The sequence below is a fragment of the Salmo trutta genome, chromosome 13, assembly GCF_901001165.1.
Source record: "Salmo trutta chromosome 13, fSalTru1.1, whole genome shotgun sequence".
In the NCBI taxonomy this organism is placed as follows: Eukaryota; Metazoa; Chordata; class Actinopteri; order Salmoniformes; family Salmonidae; genus Salmo; species Salmo trutta.
Window position 1 is genome coordinate 15,768,466 of NC_042969.1, and position 18,184 is coordinate 15,786,649.

Genomic DNA, 18,184 nt, shown 5'->3' on the forward strand with positions numbered 1-18,184 from the left:
GACCCTCCTCCCCCCCACCCCCTCCTCCCACCCCATGCCTTGAGGACCTATATCCAGACCACCAGCCACATCCACACACCCACCCCAACCAATCAATACGCCCCAAACCAACCATGACCACACCGCATATAGGCCCCCTCAGTTCAGACCTGTGAAGAATGCAAAAACCTAAGAAAGACATTTAGAAACCTATCCAACCAAAAACATAGAGACCCAGAAAACCGGAGCCTACGCCTTCACTATGGTGAATCACTGAAACAATACAGAAATACACTATGGAAAAAGAAGGAACAGCACGTCAGAAATCAGCTCAATGTAATTGAAGAATCCATAGAATCGAACCACTTCTGGGAAAATTGGAAAACTCTAAACAAACAACAACACAAAGAGTTATCTATCCAAAACGGAGATGTGTGGATAAACCACTTCTCCAATCTTTTTGGACCTATAACAAAGAACAATCAGCAAAAACATATACAGTACCAGTCAAAAGTTTGGACACACCTACTCATTCAAGGGTTTTTCTTTATTTTTTACAAATGTTCTACATTGTAGAATAATATTGAAGACATCACAACTATGAAATAATGTAGCAACCAAAAAAAAATTCAACCTCTCAAAATATATTTTATATTTGAGATTCTTCATAGGAGCCACCCTTTGCCTTGATGACAGCTTTGCACAATCTTGGCATTCTCTCAACCAGCTTCATGAGGTAGTCACCTGGAATATAGTTCAATGACAGGCCCTGACAGTAAATCTCAGTAAAACAAAAATAATGGTGTTCCAAAAAAGGTCCAGTTGCCAGGACCACAAATATAGATTACATCTAGACACCATTGCCCTAGATTATACAAAAAACTATACATACCTCAGCCTAAACATCAGCGCCACAGGTAACTTCCACAAAGCTGTGAACAATCTGAGAGACAAGGCAAGAAGGGCCTTCTATGCCATCAAAAGGAACATAACATTTCAAATAAAATTCGACCTACCAATTAGAATCTGGCTAAAATTATAGAACACATTGCCCTTTGTGGTTGTGAGGTCTGGGGTCCGCTCAGCAATCAAAAAATCACAAAATGGGACAAACAGCAAATTGAGACTCTGCATGCAGAATTCTGCTAAAATATCCTCATTGTACAACGTAAAACACCAAATAATGCATGCAGAACAGAATTAGGCCGATACCCGCTAATTATCAAAATCCAGAAAAGAGACGTTAAATTCTACAACCACCTAAAAGGAAGTGATTCCCAAACCTTCCATAACAAAGCCATCACCTAGAGCGATGAACCTGGAGAAGAGTCCCCTAAGCAAGCTGGTCCTGGGGCTCTGTTCACAAACACAAACAGACCCCACAGAGCCCCAGAACAGCAACACAATTAGACACAACCAAATCATGAGAAAACAAAAAGATAATTATTTGACACATTGGAAAGAATTAACAAAATAACTGATCAAACTGGAATGCCATTTGGCCCTAAACAGAGAGTACACAAGAGCAGAATACCTGACCACTGTGACTGACCCAAAATTAAGTAAACCATTGACTATGTACAGACTCAGTGAGCATAGCCTTGCTATTGAGAAAAGCCGCCGTAGGCAGATCTGGCTCTCAAGAGAAGACAGGCTATGTGCACACTGCCCACAAAATGAGGTGGAAACTGAGCTGCACTTCCTAACCTCCTGCCCAATGTACGACCATATTAGAGACACATATTTCCCTCAGGTTACACAGACCCACAATGAATTCGAAAACAAGTGTAATTTTGATAAACTCTCATATCTATTGGGTGAAATACCACAGTGTGCCATCAAAGCAGCAAGGTTTGTGACCTTGTAATGGGAATTTTAATGTTTGTGCTTTTCTTATAACTAATTTCTTTGTTCTATTTATGTGCTGTTCTAATAACCAATTTATGTTTTCATGCAAGTGACTGATTGAACAAATCCTCAGTAGCTGCTATTTAGCAGGACGCCCAGACCTTGTTTTCAGAACGAAAGATATCTCAGTTTCAAGGTCTCAGCTTAGAGAGAAGAAGTGAGCTATTGGTCTGTCACATGAATGAAACAAAATGGTAATGATTAATTAATTATGCTAAATCATGCAAATATAACTTGTCTTTTTTTAGCCGTATATAACACAACTGCTGGGACTGCCCTTCTGTACTTTAACTATTTGCACATCGTTACAACACTGTATATAGACATACATTTACATTTGAAATGTCTTTATTCTTTGTGTAATTTTTACTGTAAAATTTTTATTGTTTATTTCACTTTTGTTTATAATTGATTTCACTTGCTTTGGCAATGTAAACATAAAGTTTCATATGCCAATAAAGCCATTTGAAATTAAATTGAATTGAGCGAGGGAGGGAGAGAGAGAATGTGCGCCACCTGCTACCGCTTTGACTGCCTCAAAGCTGCTGATACATTTTGGGGCGGCAGGTAGCCAAGTGGTTAGAGCGTTGGGCCAGTAACCAAAAGGTTGCTAAATTGAATCCCCGAGCGGACAAGGTAAACATCTGTCATTCTGCCCCTGAACAAGACAGTTAACCCACTGTTCCTAGGCCGTCATTGTAAATAAAAATTAGTTCTCAACTGAAATACCTTGTTTTTAATTTTTTTAATTTAACTAGGCATGTCAGTTAAGAACAAATTATTATTTACAATTATTTCTTATTTAGTTAAATAGAGGTTAAATAAAATGTTTTAAAATATATGTGAGCGAGCACCATGGAGCTAGTCATGGTGATGTGGTAGTGAACACTATGGAGCTAGTCATGGTGATGTGGTAGTGAACACTATGGAGCTAGTCATGGTGATGTAGTAGTGGTAGTGAACACTATGGAGCTAGTAATGATGATGTGGTAGTGAACACTATGGAGCTAGTCATGGTGATGTGGTAGTGAACACTATGGAGCTAGTCATGGTGATGTGGTAGTGAACACTATGGAGGTAGTCATGGTGATGTGGTAGTGAACACTATGGAGCTAGTCATGGTGATGTAGTAGTGGTAGTGAACACTATGGAGCTAGTCATGGTGATGTGGTAGTGAACACTATGAAGCTAGTCATGGTGATGTGGTTGTGAACACTATGGAGCTAGTCATGGTGATGTAGTAGTGGTAGTGAACACTATGGAGCTAGTCATGGTGATGTGGTAGTGGTAGTGAACACTATGGAGCTAGTCATGGTGATGTAGTAGTGGTAGTGAACACTATGGAGCTAGTCATGGTGATGTGGTAGTGAACACTATGGAGCTAGTCATGTTGATGTAGTAGTGGTAGTGAACACTATGGAGCTAGTCATGGTGATGTAGTAGTGGTAGTGAACACTATGGAGCTAGTCATGGTGATGTGGTAGTGAACACTATGGAGCTAGTCATGGTGATGTAGTAGTGAACACTATGGAGCTAGTCATGGTGATGTGGTAGTGAACACTATGGAGCTAGTCATGGTGATGTGGTAGTGAACACTATGAAGCTAGTCATGGTGATGTGGTTGTGAACACTATGGAGCTAGTCATGGTGATGTAGTAGTGGTAGTGAACACTATGGAGCTAGTCATGGTGATGTGGTAGTGAACACTATGAAGCTAGTCATGGTGATGTGGTTGTGAACACTATGGAGCTAGTAAAGGTGATGTAGTAGTGGTAGTGAACACTATGGAGCTAGTCATGGTGATGTGGTAGTGAACACTATGGAGCTAGTCATGGTGATGTAGTAGTGGTAGTGAACACTATGGAGCTAGTCATGGTGATGTAGTAGTGGTAGTGAACACTATGGAGCTAGTCATGGTGATGTGGTAGTGAACACTATGGAGCTAGTCATGGTGATGTGGTAGTGAACACTATGGAGCTAGTCATGGTGATGTAGTAGTGAACACTATGGAACTAGTCATGGTGATGTAGTAGTGGTAGTGAACACTATGGAGCTAGTCATGGTGATGTGGTAATGAACACTATGAAGCTAGTCATGGTGATGAGGTAGTGAACACTATGGAGCTAGTCATGGTGATGTAGTAGTGGTAGTGAACACTATGGAGCTAGTCATGGTGATGTGGTTGTGAACACTATGGAGCTAGTCATGGTGATGTAGTAGTGGTAGTGAACACTATGGAGCTAGTCATGGTGATGTGGTAGTGAACACTATGAAGCTAGTCATGGTGATGTGGTTGTGAACACTATGGAGCTAGTCATGGTGATGTAGTAGTGGTAGTGAACACTATGGAGCTAGTCATGGTGATGTGGTTGTGAACACTATGGAGCTAGTCATGGTGATGTAGTAGTGGTAGTGAACACTATGGAGCTAGTCATGGTGATGTGGTAGTGAACACTATGAAGCTAGTCATGGTGATGTGGTTGTGAACACTATGGAGCTAGTCATGGTGATGTAGTAGTGGTAGTGAACACTATGGAGCTAGTCATGGTGATGTGGTAGTGGTAGTGAACACTATGGAGCTAGTCATGGTGATGTAGTAGTGGTAGTGAACACTATGGAGCTAGTCATGGTGATGTGGTAGTGAACACTATGGAGCTAGTCATGGTGATGTAGTAGTGGTTGTGAACACTATGGAGCTAGTCATGGTGATGTAGTAGTGGTAGTGAACACTATGGAGCTAGTCATGGTGATGTGGTAGTGAACACTATGGAGCTAGTCATGGTGATGTAGTAGTGAACACTATGGAGCTAGTCATGGTGATGTGGTAGTGAACACTATGGAGCTAGTCATGGTGATGTAGTAGTGGTAGTGAACACTATGGAGCTAGTCATGGTGATGTAGTAGTGGTAGTGAACACTATGGAGCTAGTCATGGTGATGTGGTAGTGAACACTATGGAGCTAGTCATGGTGATGTGGTAGTGAACACTATGGAGCTAGTCATGGTGATGTAGTAGTGAACACTATGGAACTAGTCATGGTGATGTAGTAGTGGTAGTGAACACTATGGAGCTAGTCATGGTGATGTGGTAATGAACACTATGAAGCTAGTCATGGTGATGAGGTAGTGAACACTATGGAGCTAGTCATGGTGATGTAGTAGTGGTAGTGAACACTATGGAGCTAGTCATGGTGATGTGGTTGTGAACACTATGGAGCTAGTCATGGTGATGTAGTAGTGGTAGTGAACACTATGGAGCTAGTAATGATGATGTGGTAGTGAACACTATGGAGCTAGTCATGGTGATGTGGTAGTGAACACTATGGAGCTAGTCATGGTGATGTGGTAGTGAACACTATGGAGGTAGTCATGGTGATGTGGTAGTGAACACTATGGAGCTAGTCATGGTGATGTAGTAGTGGTAGTGAACACTATGGAGCTAGTCATGGTGATGTGGTAGTGAACACTATGAAGCTAGTCATGGTGATGTGGTTGTGAACACTATGGAGCTAGTCATGGTGATGTAGTAGTGGTAGTGAACACTATGGAGCTAGTCATGGTGATGTGGTAGTGGTAGTGAACACTATGGAGCTAGTCATGGTGATGTAGTAGTGGTAGTGAACACTATGGAGCTAGTCATGGTGATGTGGTAGTGAACACTATGGAGCTAGTCATGTTGATGTAGTAGTGGTAGTGAACACTATGGAGCTAGTCATGGTGATGTAGTAGTGGTAGTGAACACTATGGAGCTAGTCATGGTGATGTGGTAGTGAACACTATGGAGCTAGTCATGGTGATGTAGTAGTGAACACTATGGAGCTAGTCATGGTGATGTGGTAGTGAACACTATGGAGCTAGTCATGGTGATGTGGTAGTGAACACTATGAAGCTAGTCATGGTGATGTGGTTGTGAACACTATGGAGCTAGTCATGGTGATGTAGTAGTGGTAGTGAACACTATGGAGCTAGTCATGGTGATGTGGTAGTGAACACTATGAAGCTAGTCATGGTGATGTGGTTGTGAACACTATGGAGCTAGTAAAGGTGATGTAGTAGTGGTAGTGAACACTATGGAGCTAGTCATGGTGATGTGGTAGTGAACACTATGGAGCTAGTCATGGTGATGTAGTAGTGGTAGTGAACACTATGGAGCTAGTCATGGTGATGTAGTAGTGGTAGTGAACACTATGGAGCTAGTCATGGTGATGTGGTAGTGAACACTATGGAGCTAGTCATGGTGATGTGGTAGTGAACACTATGGAGCTAGTCATGGTGATGTAGTAGTGAACACTATGGAACTAGTCATGGTGATGTAGTAGTGGTAGTGAACACTATGGAGCTAGTCATGGTGATGTGGTAATGAACACTATGAAGCTAGTCATGGTGATGAGGTAGTGAACACTATGGAGCTAGTCATGGTGATGTAGTAGTGGTAGTGAACACTATGGAGCTAGTCATGGTGATGTGGTTGTGAACACTATGGAGCTAGTCATGGTGATGTAGTAGTGGTAGTGAACACTATGGAGCTAGTCATGGTGATGTGGTAGTGAACACTATGAAGCTAGTCATGGTGATGTGGTTGTGAACACTATGGAGCTAGTCATGGTGATGTAGTAGTGGTAGTGAACACTATGGAGCTAGTCATGGTGATGTGGTTGTGAACACTATGGAGCTAGTCATGGTGATGTAGTAGTGGTAGTGAACACTATGGAGCTAGTCATGGTGATGTGGTAGTGAACACTATGAAGCTAGTCATGGTGATGTGGTTGTGAACACTATGGAGCTAGTCATGGTGATGTAGTAGTGGTAGTGAACACTATGGAGCTAGTCATGGTGATGTGGTAGTGGTAGTGAACACTATGGAGCTAGTCATGGTGATGTAGTAGTGGTAGTGAACACTATGGAGCTAGTCATGGTGATGTGGTAGTGAACACTATGGAGCTAGTCATGGTGATGTAGTAGTGGTTGTGAACACTATGGAGCTAGTCATGGTGATGTAGTAGTGGTAGTGAACACTATGGAGCTAGTCATGGTGATGTGGTAGTGAACACTATGGAGCTAGTCATGGTGATGTAGTAGTGAACACTATGGAGCTAGTCATGGTGATGTGGTAGTGAACACTATGGAGCTAGTCATGGTGATGTAGTAGTGGTAGTGAACACTATGGAGCTAGTCATGGTGATGTAGTAGTGGTAGTGAACACTATGGAGCTAGTCATGGTGATGTGGTAGTGAACACTATGGAGCTAGTCATGGTGATGTGGTAGTGAACACTATGGAGCTAGTCATGGTGATGTAGTAGTGAACACTATGGAACTAGTCATGGTGATGTAGTAGTGGTAGTGAACACTATGGAGCTAGTCATGGTGATGTGGTAATGAACACTATGAAGCTAGTCATGGTGATGAGGTAGTGAACACTATGGAGCTAGTCATGGTGATGTAGTAGTGGTAGTGAACACTATGGAGCTAGTCATGGTGATGTGGTTGTGAACACTATGGAGCTAGTCATGGTGATGTAGTAGTGGTAGTGAACACTATGGAGCTAGTCATGGTGATGTGGTAGTGAACACTATGAAGCTAGTCATGGTGATGTGGTTGTGAACACTATGGAGCTAGTCATGGTGATGTAGTAGTGGTAGTGAACACTATGGAGCTAGTCATGGTGATGTGGTTGTGAACACTTTGGAGCTAGTCATGGTGATGTAGTAGTGGTAGTGAACACTATGGAGCTAGTCATGGTGATGTGGTAGTGAACACTATGAAGCTAGTCATGGTGATGTGGTTGTGAACACTATGGAGCTAGTCATGGTGATGTAGTAGTGGTAGTGAACACTATGGAGCTAGTCATGGTGATGTGGTAGTGGTAGTGAACACTATGGAGCTAGTCATGGTGATGTAGTAGTGGTAGTGAACACTATGGAGCTAGTCATGGTGATGTGGTAGTGAACACTATGGAGCTAGTCATGGTGATGTAGTAGTGGTTGTGAACACTATGGAGCTAGTCATGGTGATGTAGTAGTGGTAGTGAACACTATGGAGCTAGTCATGGTGATGTGGTAGTGAACACTATGGAGCTAGTCATGGTGATGTAGTAGTGAACACTATGGAGCTAGTCATGGTGATGTGGTAGTGAACACTATGGAGCTAGTCATGATGATGTGGTTGTGAACACTATGGAGCTAGTCATGGTGATGTAGTAGTGAACACTATGGAGCTAGTCATGGTGATGTGGTAGTGGTAGTGAATACTATGGAGCTAGTCATGGTGATGTGGTAGTGAACACTATGGAGCTAGTCATAGTGATGTAGTAGTGAACACTATGGAGCTAGTCATGGTGATGTGGTAGTGAACACTATGGAGCTAGTCATAGTGATGTAGTAGTGAGCAGTAACAGAGAGCCACTCTCACTGTTACTGACAATATATGTTGACCAGGTCAACAGGTGTGCAAAACACACAGACAAAAATAAAAGGAGATCTATAGACAGCAGTCTGAAGTATAGGAATGGTACATTGGATTAGTTGTTTCCTGCAGAGACAAAGGCACTTGTCAAAGAACACAACGTGGCTTGTCATTTCATGTGACATCTCCTAGACACGGATTAGTTGACAAAGAAGAGAGTTGTAGTGTCTCTTAAAAGCCCTCAAGGAAGGAAGTTTGTTATTTTTTGTGGGATAACACATGCGAACGCACGTGTGTGTGTGTGTGTGTGTGTGTGTGTGTGTGTGTGTGTGTGTGTGTGTAGAAAAAAAGTGTTCATTGGGGATGTACAGTATATACAACCTTTTGGTACTTTGGTCAAAATGTAAGAACCTTTTTCAGAAAAAATGTGAAATGCTCTACAGTTCTATCATTCAAAAACCAACTGCCATTTTTATCCAGCATAACAAGTCAAGGCAGTTGGAAATAGTGCCTACCAACGCAAATGTTTTAGGGTTAGCAAAGTCACTTTTTTAACTCAAACATATGAAGCCATAATCATATGATAAACTATAAGATAGATAAATAAGGCTCTTTTAGAGAACTTTATAGGCTACTGTTTGTTTGGTAGCTAGCTGAGGAGAAAGCCACCGCTAATTAGCCACTTTACAAGCTAGCTAACTCATCTTACAAATAAACTTCCATTTTAATTATTGAATATGCCAAATAGAACTACATACCCAGCCTGACATTGGCAATTAGCTCATTGTTGCTTTTATTTCAGTATTACAGTGTGGAGTCAGAGGCAGATTCCTCTTTCGGCTGCTGCTGACGACAACTGTAAGTTGGTCCTCAGCATGATAATAATGATATGTATGCATATTATTTTGTCTTCATTTTTGCGGATATACAATAGACTCATGTTTTGGCTCCTCATGTTCTTCTCAGGAACCAGCCAGGCGATACCCCATGCTGTAGCTGTACCATGAATAAGGCAGAAACCCTCTGAAGGTTGCTACCAAAACTGACGTGGGCCATTATTCAAATAAAGAGCCTCCCTGACCAACAGTGCATATTTCCAAACTATGTTTGCATTACTGTACCTAAACTGTTAGTTTGAGTTTGACTGTAAGGACAATACAATCTAAAAACTATGCTGGTATTTTTTTGTGCATCATTTTATTATATTATATATTATATATTATCTTCTTAGCTAGTGCTATTGAACTAGTAGTAGCCTAGCCATAAATCCTACATGGTACTATACAGAGTTCTATATGGAACCAATTTGGTTCAGTGAAGAAGATCCCCTTGGGTTCTGATCAAAGAACCCCACAAAAGGGTTCTACTGAATACTGAACACAAATATCAGCGCAACATGTAAAGTGTTGGTCCCATGTTTCATGAGCTGAAATAAAAGATTCCAGAAATGTTCCATACGCTTCTTTCCTTCAAATTGTGTGCACAAATTTGTTTACATCCCTGTTAGTGAGCATTTCTCCTTTGCCAAGATAATACAGCCACCTGACAGGTGTGGCATATCAAGAAGCTGATTAAACAGCATGATCGTTACACAGGTGCACCTTGTGCTGGGGACAATAAAGGACACTCTAAAATGTGCAGTTTTGTCAGACAACACAATGCCAAATGTTTCAAGTTTTGAGAGCATGTGCAATTGGCATGCTGACTGCAGGAATGTCCACCAGAGCTGTTGCCAGAGAACTGAATGTTAATTTCCAAACCATAACCAATGTGGTTTTGGAGGATTTGGCAGTACGTCCAACCAGCCTAACAACTGCAGACCCCGTGTAACCACACCAGCCCAGGACCTCCATATCCGACTTCTTCACCTGCGGGATCTGGTCTGAGACCAGCAACCCAGACAGCTGATAAAACGGAGGAGTATTTCAAATAAAAACAAATCAAATCAAATGAGCCGAATACAACAGGTGTTCACCTTACAGTGAAATGCTTACTTACGAGCCCCTAACTAACTACGCAGTTTCAAAACATACGGATAAGAATAAGAGATAAAAGTAACAAGTAATTAAAGAGCAGCAGTAAAAAACAATAGTGAGACTATATACAGGGGGGTACCGATACAGAGTCAATGTGTGGGGGAACCGGTTAGTGGGGAAAAACTCATTCTAATTGGCTGGGCGTGGGTCCCCAATGGGTTCCCTCCCAGGCCCATCCATGGCTGTGCCCCTGCCCAGTCATGTGAAATCCATAGATTAGGGCCTAATTCATTTATTTCAATTTACTGATTTCCTTATATGAACTATAACTCAGTAAAATAATACAAAATTGTTGAATGTTGCAGTTCTAGTTTTGTTCGGTATATAACTTTTAGTGGTTCCATATATGAAGCAAACGATGGAACCCTTTATAGTTCTACTAAAAACATTTTTTTTCCTAAGAGCGTACCATATATCCTAAATGAAACCTGTGCGTATTTGAGCGTACTGTCCCGTACCCCCTCTACCTACCCTCCAGCTCAGTGGTAACTGAATCAGAGCAAAGGTTATGGTGTGATATGAGGCCCCAGTGGAATAGGCTCCAGATCAGATTGATGGGTTCAGAGGGACACATGTGGCCTATACCTCCTGGGGATCCTCTGTCCTCAGGCCTGAACATAACCACTAATCCGCAGCCACCACAGGGCAGTAGCACACACCTGTGTGTGTGTGTGTGTGTTTGTGTGTGTGTGTGTGTAATGAGTGGTGAACAGCTTCACAGCTCTCTCAACCTCTGCCCAGAGAGCTGTCTCTACACTGTCACACTGAGAAACACACGCTGAGTGGGTCTTTACACAAACAAATGCACACACACACGCACACGCAAACACACACACACACACACACACATGCTGAGTATCTCCTCACACACACACACTTTTACTCACCACACAGTTTGAGTACCTGCAGACACACAGCACTCAGCATGGATGGAAGCCGGGCTGATTGGGATCAGAGAGAGCCGGTCGTCTAATACCTTTAGTAAGGTTGTCCATCATCAGGAAGCACCCAGGGCAGCTTTACTGGGTGGCTTCAAACACCCACAAATCAAGCCTCAGGGCACGGCCTCTCCTCTCACAGACAACCATCACATCACCAACTTCCATTTCACAGTGAAGGCGAAACAAATTGAGTGCTGTGCTGCTGTATTAGAATCATTGCTATACGCCGGGAGCTGCCTGCTTCAGCTCCCGACCAGACCAAGACTGGACTGGGTTAGACTGGGTTGGACTGGGCTAGGCTGGAATGAGATAGGCTGGACTTGACTAGGCTGAGCTAAGGTGGGCTGGGCTAGGTTGGACTTGATTGGGCTAGGCTGGACTAGGCTAGACTTGACTAGGCTAAGCTGGGTTAAGCTGGACTAGGCTGGACTCGACTAGGGTAGGCTGGACTAGGCTGGACTTGACTAGGCTGAGCTAAACTGGGAGGTGCTAGGCTGGACTCGACTGGGCTAGACTGGGCTAGGCTAGGCTGGGTTAGGCTGGACTGGGCTGCGAGGAGAGAAGGAGAGAAGTTCTGGAGGCATTTAATCCTCGGTGAGCACACCAGGATTAATTGAAAGGCTTTTTATGGGCGCTTTCTGCTGCATTGAGATGCCAGATGCCAAGGAGGGAGAGGGGGGGAGAGCAGTGAACCCCTCCTGAAGCTGTCAGTCCCGATACACTCGTGGGTGTGGCCACAGTAACAGCAGTCAGGGGCTGTCACAGTCATACATTGCACAAGAGTGTGTGTGTATGAGCATTTGACAGGACTAAAGGGAATCAATAACAATGGCTTAATGGCTTGTGTAGCTACTTGGGTTAGGGGTAGATAGACAGGCATGAGTAGCTACTTGGCCATGAGGTAGACAGATAGGCTTGTGTAGCTACTTGACCATGAGGTAGACAGACAGGCTTGTGTAGCTACTTGGCCATGAGGTAGACAGATAGGCTTGTGTAGCTACTTGGCCATGAGGTAGACAGACAGGCTTGTGTAGCTACTTGGCCATGAGGTAGACAGATAGGCTTGTGTAGCTACTTGACCATGAGGTAGACAGACAGGCTTGTGTAGCTACTTGGCCATGAGGTAGACAGATAGGCTTGTGTAGCTACTTGGCCATGAGGTAGACAGACAGGCTTGTGTAGCTACTTGGCCATGAGGTAGACAGATAGGCTTGTGTAGCTACTTGACCATGAGGTAGACAGATAGGCTTGTGTATCTACTTGGCCATGAGGTAGACAGATAGGCTTGTGTAGCTACTTGGCCATGAGGTAGACAGATAGGCTTGTGTAGCTACTTGACCATGAGGTAGACAGATAGACTTGTGTAGCTACTTGACCATGAGGTAGACAGATAGGCTTGTGTATCTACTTGGCCATGAGGTAGACAGATAGGCTTGTGTATCTACTTGGCCATGAGGTAGACAGATAGGCTTGTGTAGCTACTTGGCCATGAGGTAGACAGATAGGCTTGTGTAGCTACTTGGCCATGAGGTAGATAGACAGGCTTGTGTAGCTACTTGACCATGAGGTAGACAGATAGGCTTGTGTAGCTACTTGACCATGAGGTAGACAGATAGTTATGTGTAGCTACTTGGCCATGAGGTAGATAGACAGGCTTGTTTCTTACACACTAGATAATAGAACCCAGGCCAAGTCATCAGGAGTAAAAACAACAAATTATCACAAAAAGAGACCAAAGAAAGGGGCTTGCTTATGCAACATGGGCTACAGAGGCAGACACTAAATGTAACATTACTTCATTATCACCTCCAAAGGAAATAAAGAGACATATAGAAATCTAACTCCTTAATCAGGTTGGGGGATTATCCTGAAGAGGTTGCTTCCTGGTTCAGTGATTCATTAATGCACAAGATATGAGTGGAGCATTTTTTTATGAAGGAGGGCGAGAGGGAGGGAGGGGGAGTGAGGGAGGTAGAGAAAGAAAGAGCGTGCCTGCGGGGTGTCTCAGAAGCATTTTCTTTGAGGCTTGTGTCTTCCTCCCACACTCCCACCCTCCCTCCCTCCCTCCCTCCTTACCATTGCAGATATGTCATACTGTAAGTGTGTTGGCACTTGGAGGCTTTTCACTAAACTAACTGTTAAAAAAAAAAGAGACAGACAGAGTTGGAATGACTATTTAAAAAAAATATATATATATTTAACCTTTATTTAAATAGGCAAGTCAGTTAAGAAGAAATTCTTATTTACAATGAGAGCATACCGGGGAACAGTGGGTTAACTGCCTTGTTCAGAATGACAGATTTTTTACTTGTCAGCTCGGGGATTCGATCCAGCAACCTTTCGGTTACTGGCCTAATGCTCTAACCACTAGGCTACCTGCCACACCTAAAAGGGACTAGAGACTATAAGGAGGGGGCTGGGGACTATAGGGAAGGGGTGGGGACTATAGGGAAGGGGGCTGGGGCTATAAGGAGGGGGCTGGGGCTATAAGGAGGGGCTGGGGCTATAAGGAGGGGGTGGGGACTATAGGGAAGGGGGCTGGGGCTATAAGGAGGGGGCTGGGGACTATAGGGAGGGAGAGCCCAAAGTCCAAAGTCTTAGGATATAATGACAGGCTAACTCTCCCCCATAGTGCTTCAGTGACTTACCTCACTCAGTAACCAACATTCACTGTCTCTCTGTGTGAATCACACACTTATTGAGTACACACACACATACACTGCACACACACACTGCACACACACTGTACACACACTTTATTTACATTTTAGTAATTTAGCAGAGGCTCGTATCCAGTGCATTCATCTTAAGGTAGCTAGGTGAGACAACCACTGTCATGTAAGTACATTTTTCCTCAAATAAGTTGCTATCAGCAAAGCCAGAGCTAGTACGGGAAACAGAATCAAGTGTGAGTGTTAGTTCGCTAAAGGTGAGGGGGGATGGGGTTAGGCATGAGGAGGGGGTGCTGGGAGATTATTTAAGATACAATTTGAAGAGGTAAGGTGTCAGATGTTTTCAGAAGATGAGCAGGGACTCTGCTGTCCTTGCTTAAGGGGGAAACTGGTTCCACCATTGGGGTGTCAGAACAGAGAAGAGCTTGGACTGGGCTGAGTGGGAGCTGCCCTCCCACAGGAGGGTCAAGACACCAGAGATGGCAGGACAGAGAGCTTGGGTAGGGTGTAGGGTTTGAGCAAGTTTGGGGTTGTCTGTGTGGGGATGAGGGCATTTGCATATGTTACAGACACCATAGTGCTTGCTTAGCGAGTACCACTTCCTCCTGATTCAGCTCACACCTAGGCTCGAACCCAAGACCTCTACTTCGCTAGCACATGTGATCGCCCTCCTTGACAACATTCCAACAGGTGGAGCCACCCAAACATGACTAATTGGATTGCTCCGTCATTGACATTTCAAGCTAGCTGTGAAGTGAGCTTACGGCACGTTCTGAACTCTGTTTCACGTGCATGTTTGCTTGCCTGTTTGTGTGTGTGTCCATCAGTGGGCTTTCCTGTAAGAGTGGAAGAGAAGGGCAACACATAAGGGAAGCCTCAGATCTGCCATATCTCATTGTTGGAGTGTTCCAATTCTGTATGTCTTCTCCCCTGAGGGACTGGGGAGCTTTTTTATAAACACCTGCTTCCTGGTACGCGCACATCTCTTCCTTGCAATTCAAAGAGACACTGCGGTAGTCCAAAACCTAACTGCCTCCACATTGTTTCTAATCTCACCAGAGTGTGCGATTTGTTCTGCACCAGCTGACTGAGAAGCACAGTTCAGGGCTCCTCCACAGCTTTGTGCAGTTTAATACCTAGCTCTACAAGGCGAACAGCGAGCAGCATGGTATTCTATTAAATAATTCATGGCTCCCTAATTCCCTGTCGTGTGTTCCATCATTAGTGTGTCTGAAAGTTAGTTTGCCTGCCAGCCCTGGCAAAAACAAAACGTCACCCCACTACGAGACTGTGGTGTCGTTCCCAAAAGATGCTGCAGCTGTGTCCCCTCCTTTACTAAATCTTCATCTTCTGTCTCCTCCTCCGCCCACGTGACGCAACTGACACTTTCCCCAGTGGTAACAGGAATTATGTACAGTTCCACGTGCTTGTTTACCAGAGCCGCACTCGCCCCGTGCCAGCCACATCAATTCTGAGCCACACCCGATGCCCGACATTAGGACAGATTTTGCTCCGCAACCCGACTCACCCGCGTAGAATTGTTCCGAGAGTCGATCCATTACCCGCCAAATAACATGCATTTATTGTTTGTTTTTATGACTTCAGAGTAGTAGGCTATTATTCCCCTTCCCTAAATGAATGAATTTGTCTGCATGTCTATTCAACATTTGGATAAAAGGAAACCACATCATTAATTGAGAACAATATATATTTTTTCACATGCAAAGCGGCACATGGAGGATCAAACCGCTTTAGAAAAAAGTGCCTTCTAATTAGCGTTCTTACCTAATGAAAGCCTATAGCCAACTTAACAACACCTTTACATTCAATATTGTTTAGATAAATAAGTAGTTTAATTGAAACTTAAACAATCAATTCTCGGAATCTAATATAGGCTGCAAAAATACATTTATTTAGTAGGCTATATGCAAACTTTTACCAGCCTCGCCGGTTTAAACTTTATACGGCCTGTATTAACGCAGGCCTAATAATTAAATGATAGCTAACATCTACCTGTCTTTGTCCACAATGACTCCAAAATCCTTACAAACTGGGGATTTCAATCGCGCAGCACCTCTTTCCATAATGGTTTATTCCCCCATCATAACCTCAATTTTTATTTATCCGGTTACGTTAGCCTTTTTCATGTGAGCCAGGCTAGCCAGGGAAAGTCAACTTGGCAATGCATTCTCACTTGGGGGGACGGAACATAAGCTCTGCACGTGGACAAATTAGATAGTTCCACCCAGGGCAACGTTAATGGAGTATTCGATTACTTGCAACAGTATTATTTTTTTTGAAAAAGATATAGGCCTATACTTGACAATGAAAAGGCTTTGTATGAATTAAATACAATCATTCAGGGGCAGCACGCACCCCAAAACAATATGTAAGGATGGCTGGGGGTGGTCCTTTGCATTTTTCAAACAACTAAAACACATTTTTTCCTGCAATCTAGAGCCATAATCATTATGCTTAATTCTTTGTAAAAAATAAGTGTATTTTTCAGCATATCTAAGCATAACTCTTGAACTGTCTGTATCCTTCTGAATGGTGGTTCTATTTTAAAAGAAACTAAATATGCTTCACTGCATCTCTGCTAAAATCTGCATAAAGATTGAAAGGAAAGTGGGTCTAATTCAGTACATTTAGTAATTGAGTGCTTTGCTAAAGTCTACCAACCTTGCCAGCAGGCATGCCAGCTAAGATAGTTAGACAATCCACTCAAACTTCATTGATAGCCTTAAATTACTTTTTGGTAGCTAGTTATGAGGTTAGGAGATTGTGAACCTATCTGGGCTAGTTAAAGTTAAAGACAACGTCATAAAATTGCTAGGTGGCTAGTATTATTACAGAGACACAACAGCCCAAAAATGTAAAGAAAATAAAGAAATATATATACAGTACCAGTCAGAAGTTTGGACACACCTACTCATTCAAGGGTTTTTCTTTATTTTTACTATTTTCTACATTTTATTTTCTACATATATTTTATGTTTGAGATTCTTCAAAGTAGCTATTCTTTGCCTTGATGACAGCTTTGCACACGCTTGTCATTCTCTCAACCAGCTTCACGTGGTAGTCACCTGGAATGCATTTCAATTAACAATTTGTAAGTCGCTCTGGATAAGAGCGTCTGCTAAATGACTTAAATGTAATGTTAAATGTAACAGGTGTACCTTGTTAAAAGTTCATTTGTGGAATTTCTTTCCTTCTTAATGCAATTGAGCCAGTTGTGTTGTGACATGGTAGGGGTGGTATACAGAAGATAGCCCTATTTGGTAAAACACCAAGTCCATATTATGGCAAGAACAGCTCAAATAAGCAAAGAGAAATGACAGTCCATCATTACTTTAAGACATAAAGGTCAGTCAATTCGGAAAATGTCAAGAACTTTGAAAGTTTCTTCAAGTGTAGTCGCAAAAACCATCAAGCGCTATGATGAAACTGGCTCTCATGAGGACCACCACAGAAAAGAAAGACCCAGAGTTACCTCTGTTGCAGAGGAAGAGTTCATTGGAATTACCAGCCTCAGAAATTGCAGCCCAAATAAATGCTTCACAAAGTTCAAGTAACAGACACATCTCAACATCAACTGTTCACAGGAGACTGCGTGAATCAGGCCTTCATGGTTGAATTGCTGCAAAGAAACCACTACTAAAGGACACCAATAAGAAGAGACTTGCTTGGGCCAAGAAACACGAACAATGGATATTAGACTGGTGGAAATCTGTCCATTGGTCTGATGAGTCCAAATGTGAGATTTTTGGTTCCAACCGCCATGTCTTTGTGAGATGCAGTGTAGGTGTATGGATGATCACTGCGTGTGTGGTTGCCACCGTGGAGCATGGAGGAGGACGTATGATGGGGTGGGGGTGCTTTGCTGGTGACACTGTCAGTGATTTATTTAGAATTCAAGGCACACTTAACCAGCATGGATACCACAGCATTCCGCAGCGATACGCCATTCTATCTGGTCTGCGCTTAATGGGATTATCAATTGTTTTTCAACAGGACAATGACCCAACACACCTCAAGGCTGTGTAAGGGCTATTTGACCAAGAAGGAGAGTGATGGAGTGCTGCATCAGATGACCTGGTCTCCACAATCACCCGACCTCAACCCAATTGAGATGGTTTGGGATGAGTTGGACCGCAGAGTGAAGGGAAAGCAGCCAACAAGTGCTTAGTATATGTGGGAACTCCTTCAAGACTGTTTGAAAAGCCTTCCAGGTGAAGAATGTTGA

The 18,184-nt window shown here is 43.1% G+C and overlaps 1 protein-coding gene across 3 annotated transcripts in view; it reads right to left on the reverse strand.

The window, feature by feature from the left end:
* LOC115205301 (dystrophin-related protein 2) overlaps nucleotides 1-18,184 on the reverse strand; it is a 201,349-nt gene that overhangs the window by 73,260 nt on the left and 109,905 nt on the right. The window lies entirely within an intron of this gene.